Raw genomic sequence first — 6194 nt, forward strand, 5'->3', positions numbered from 1 at the left:
GTGTAGAGACACTATTGAGTGGGGTTTGGCAGGCTTGAGGGGGTAGGGTTGGGAGGATGGGTCAGATGATCCAAGGAATTTGGGGGAGGGTTGTGGGGAACAGATGAACATGGGATATTGTTGGGTCTGTGGTTGAAACTATAATGTTGAGAAAACTCTTTAGAAAATATAATGAGGAAGGGTTATTTGTTTAAGGTACTTAATGGGGGGCATCTGGCACAGAGGCAGGTTTCCAGGAAGTGTGTGAGTGCTCATCTTGAAATAATGTGTTATATCATTGGGTGAAGACCCATACAATGAGTGAGGAGGTGTACCCCCATCCTGGGGAGGCCTGATGTTCTCAAACATAGGGAATTGTGGCTTTTGAGAGAATTGGTGGCTCCCAATGTGGAAGTACAGTCTAGTGTGTGAAGCCCTCAGCATTGCTGTGAGTATCTGTGAATCTGGTCCTAGGCAAGCAGTGAAGCTTGGTTGTCATTGTGGGCCATGAGGGGAGCAGGAGAGAGGAATAGAATAGATGGAAGCAGGGTAACTGGGAGGCAATGAAGTGTTCCAAAAGATTGTGCAATGATGGATATAGGACATGTTAAATTTCACCAAAAATGTATAAAGTATATAGGCTAAAAGGTAAACCATAATGTAACTAAAAATTTAGAAAATTATACAGTCTAAAATATAAACCATAATGTAAACCAAAATGGAACCATGTTTGTTAGCTATGTTTCAATGTCTGCACATCAGCTGCAGCAAATATAGATGAACATATAAAAAAAATCATTGCTGGGGAAGGAAGGGGGAAAAGGGTTTGATGCTGGATATATGGAAGTCCCCTATATTGTATAGGTGATTTACTGTGATCTAAAACTTTTTGAAGACAAAATTAAAAATTAAAAAAAAAGGGATGTAGACACTGAGGAAGGAATGAAAGAAATTGCCTTGCCACTCTACATGAAGGGCAACACCTATTACAGTGATGAAAGGCAAAAAATCGAAAACAAAGTTTTATGATATTTTTCATTATTTATTTATTCATTTTTAGCTTATTTTTTTCTTTATTTTCTTTTAAATGTTACATTAAAAAAATACGAGGTCCCCATATACCCCCCACTGCCCTCACCCCACTCCTCCCACATCACCGATCTCTTCAGTCATCATGGCACATTCACTTCCCCTGGTGAATACATGGAGCACAGCTGCACCACATGGACAGTGGTCCACATTGTAGTCTACACTCTCCCCCAGTCCACCCAGTGGGCCACAGCAGGACACACAATGTCCAGCATCTGTCCTGCAGCAGTGCCCAGGACAACTCCAAGTCCTGAAAATGCCCCCACATCATATCTCTTCTTCCCTCTCCCTACCCTCGGCAGCTTCCATGGCCACTTTCTCTGCATCAATGCTACAATTTCTTCCATTACTAATCACAATAGTTCCACAGCAGAACACCAGTAAGTCCACTCTAATGCATACTCTATTCCTCCATCCTGTGGACCCTGGGATGGTTATGTCCAGTCCCTCTCTACATCAAGAGGGGGCTTAGATTCCATATGGATGATGGATGCAATTCTCCTGCTTGCAGTTGTAGGCACTCTTGGCTCCCTGGTGTGGTGGTTGACTTTCTTCACCTCCTTGTTAGCTGGCTGGGGTGAGTCCAATAAACCAGTGCAAGTCTGCTGAGGCTCAGGGCCTGGCTGTCACATGGACAGTCCAGAAATTCAGGTCTCCTGAGTATACACCAACCCCAATGCCAACCACAGGTCTGGTAAAAGTAACAGAAGAGACATGTGTAGAAAGGTCATATCTGAGTCCAACTCCATCACAGTCAGGAACACAAACTTCAAAGTAAGGTCAACTGACATGGCACTGAACTCCAGAGTCATCTGCCATGACCATAGAACCTGTGGGTCTCTGTAGCCCTCAGGAGAACCAGTACCTGGGTTTCTATCTACTTTGGCTGTCTCTGGTAACTTGCTGAGGCATGCATAAGCATTACCCCTTTGATGACCTCCTGAATCTTTTTTGGATACTCATAGCCATATAAACTCCTTTGTCCTTTCCATTTCCCCCTTTTATCCAAAGTCAAAAAGCAGTTTTTAACACCTGATATTACATGTAGGCTGAGATATTCTGCTGGTCTGAAAGGACCCTTTTATTCAAGGTCTTTTTCTAGTTACATCATCAGCTGGTGCTTGGTAGTAATCCCCCAGTGCCAGGGAGGCTCATCCCCAGGAGTCATGTCCTACACTGGGGGGAAGGTAATGCATTTACATGCTGAGTTTGGCTTAGAGAGTGGCCACATTTGAGCAACATGGAGGATCTCAGGAGGTAACTCTTAGGCACCCTGCAGCTCTAGGCCTAGTTCATATTTCAGGCACACAGGCTCATAATTGTAGTGATCAGTGTCAAGGGCTCATTGTTAGACCATCCATCTTTATTGGTCTTTGCCATTGCACTTGGGGGATTGTTGCTGTTTCTTCTCATTTTTTAATACCCCAATTTATTTTTTACTTTATTTTAGTTTTCCTAAATTAGTATGTATTCTATTTCTAATCTTTAAAACTATCATTACTATTTCATTTTCCTACTAATTGAATTTAGCAATACACTAGGCTTCATTTTTGAAGAATGTTTGGACCACAAAGGGGCTCAACTATGGCAGGGGAGGAACACTGGTGTTGGGTGTTATTGATGGGGGGCACTTGGTTGGGAGGGAGTTCTCCAGGGGATGTATATAGGATATATTAAAAATGTTCGGATATTCATTGGGTATTTTCATAGTAGTTACACTTACAAATGACAACTGAGGGAGTGCTGAGTTCCTAGCCAGGGGAGCTCTGTCACATTCCCCAATGGAACAGCAACAATCCCCCAAGTGCAAGGGCAAAGATAAGTGAAGAAGGATGGTCCAGTGATGAGCCCTTGATACTGATGACTATGCTTATGAGCCTATGTGCCTGAAATTTCAACTAGGCCTAGAGCTGCAGTGTGCTTAAGCATTACCTCCTGAGAGCCTCCATGTTGCTCAAATGTGGCCACTCTCTAAGCCAAACTCAGCATGTAAATGCATTACCTTCCCCCCAGTGTGGGACATGACTCTTGGGGATGAGCCTCCTTGGGGCCGAGGGATTACTACCAATCACTAGCTGGTGATGCAACTTTTTGAATAAAAGGGGGATAATGGTAAAGACAAATGAGTTTATATGGCTAAGAGTCTTCAAAAAAGAGTCAGGAGGTCATCAGAGAGATCATGCTTATGTAAATCTCAGCAGGATCCAAGAGACAGCCAATGTAGATACAATTGGTACTGGTGCTCCTGAGGGCTATGGAGACACACAGTTTCTACAGTCATGGCAGATGGCTCTGGAGCTCAGGGCCTTGTCAGTGGGCCCTACTTTGTCATTTGTTCCTGAGTGTGATGGAGTTGGACTCAGATGCCTCTTCTGTCTTTCTACACATGCCTCTTCTGTCACTTTTACTGAACCTGTGGTTGACACTGGGATTGTTGTATATTCAGGAGACTTGAATCTCTGGACTTACCATGTGCCAGCTGGACCCCAAGCCTCAGCAGAGTTTAACTCCTACTCTCCAGTTTGTTGGACTAACCCAGGTCAGGGAGATGAAGATGGTCAACCACCATACCAGGGAACCAAGAATGCCTACAACTGCAAGCAGGAGAATTGCATCCATCAACCATGTGGGATCTAAGCCCCTTCTCGATTTAGAGGTGGAGTGGACATCATCATCCCAGGGTCTACAGGATGGAGGAATAAATATGGAATAGAATAGACTTACTGTATTCTACTATAGAACTACTGTGACTCTAGCAATTGAAGAAACTGTATCATTGATGTGGAGATAGTTGCCATGGTAGTTGCTGAGGACAGGGAGAGGGAAGAAGAGATCTGATGTGGGAGCCTTTTCGGGTTTTGGAGTTGTCCTAAATGACAATGCAGGGACAGATGCTGGACATTATATATCCTGCCATAACCCACTGAATGTACTGGGGAGAGTGTAAACTACAATGTAAACTATTATCCATGTGGTGCAGCAGTGCTCCAAAATGTATTCATCAAATGCAATGAATGTGCCACAATGATGAAAGAGGTTGCTGATATTGGAGGAATGGGGTGGGGTGGGGTGTGGGGTATATGGGAACCTTTTATATTCTTTAATGTAATATTTTTTTGTGATCTATGTATCTTTAAAAAAAAAGGCAATTAAATTTAAAAAAAAAGTTGAGCCTGATCTTTATCAACCAGTGGATCCAATAACATTTAAACAACACCACAAGGATACAGTCAGCCTGAAGATAATTACTGGGCCAAGAATAACACCACTCTTCAGATTATTGATAATAGAAAATTTTAAATGTCTATTCACAACAATTGTGCACAACTATTCATCTTTCTGCACTTTGACTAAAATTTACTTACTATAATCAATTTTAAATAATCTGCACTATTTGAATTAGGCTAAATGATATTTGTTATTGCATTGCTTTGCATACAATTGGGGTTAAATGTATTTTTTGTCTGTTAACTAGCTATTTTGTCTTTCTTCCTTAAAGAAAAAATTTTTTACCCATTTTCTTGTTTGAACATTTGGTGTCTTTATTTAGTAAAGATACTTACCATTTATCCCATTTCTTGCATTTTCCCCCAGCTTCTTGTTTGTCTTTTAATTTTGTTTATAGTTTCATATATATTTTAAACATTTTAATGTAATTAAATCTACTGCTACTTACCTTTCAGTTTCTAACATTGCTCTTAAACTTAAGAATTCTTCCCATTTAGAGAGAAATTCTATCTGATGAATAGAACTTGTAAATCTATTTTCTTCTATTATTTATAACTTGGCATTTATATATTTAATGATTTGATTTCCTTGGACATTTTCTGGTTTATGAAAAGAGGATCTAACCCTCTTCCCCTCCCCCCCACCCCAAATAACAAACCAGTGGCTTCGAGTACCTTACTGAATAATCCCTACGTTCATATAAGTCTGGTAAGTGAAAGGTATAATGTCATCAAGACCCCATGTTCTTCTTTATTGATGATCTAGAAAGATCAGTTCTGTCAAAACCTGAATTCCTTTGATCTTGCTCAATTTTGTTGTTTTTTCGAGGTGAAAATGAAAGTTTTTTCCTCACTTATGTTACTGAAAAACAAGGGATCAATTCATTTCCATTTTTGTATTAGTGAATATTTTGCCTAGTTCCTATTTTGTGAACTAATTTCATTTGATTTTCACGAATAGCAATACATTTTGATTTGTTTGCATGCACTCTTCTAAAAATAGGAAAGCCAATCTCTTAAACTACGTGAAAACCAGACTGATTCCAGATTGAAAATGTATTCCCTTTAGAGGTTTAAAATTAAGAAAAAATATCAATTTGCAAACAGAGGAAATAACTAATTACCAGCCAAAATGTCTATTGGAATGATGGACCATGAGGAAATCACAGGAGATGGAACTGAAGAGGGCTGCTGGCCTTTGGATAGTGCCAGAGTGGGTTGGCCAGAGAACTCGTAAAATCCAGCAGGAACCCAGCAAGGCTTGCTTCTGGTCTACCTGCTGGAATATATCTTTAAATGTATTTTAAACGTGATAGTGAAAATACTGCCTGCTTCTAGATACACCACTGAGTTGAAAATATATTAAAGAATGCCAAGGAAAGAATATATGCCAAATTTGTATGAGCCTTAAGGGCAGCCATTCCTGCTTGTCAGAATTGGACAAGTAGCCAGGAGAGCACAGGTGTTAGGTTTGAATAGAAAAATTAACTGGAGTGAAAACAGCAGAGTTGTGCTATTAATCGAATTATTAATTCATTATTAACACATTCCACTTTTCACATCTGACATTTCAAGTTCATCCTTCTATAAATTAGTAAACAAACAAACAGATTGTTGGAGCAAACATTTTTCAAAGGTAAAAAAAGAAAACCTTCAGAAACTATTTGTTGTGGGCCCACTGCTGGTGAGACCAGAATGTGTTAAATTAAAGCTAAACATGCACCCGAGTTTACCATGCTCTATAGTAAATATGAAGTATTTGCACTGGCATTCTATTTTCTGCATATCTTCCCTTGTCCATGAGCCTGCGGGGACTGGGCACTAGCTCCTCAAGTTTCCTGCTTCTGCTCTACCTCCCAGCAGGCACTCGGATGTACTCACTGAATAGCCTTCCAGAGG

This window comes from Dasypus novemcinctus, chromosome 3, assembly GCF_030445035.2.
Source record: "Dasypus novemcinctus isolate mDasNov1 chromosome 3, mDasNov1.1.hap2, whole genome shotgun sequence".
NCBI classification, from domain to species: Eukaryota; Metazoa; Chordata; class Mammalia; order Cingulata; family Dasypodidae; genus Dasypus; species Dasypus novemcinctus.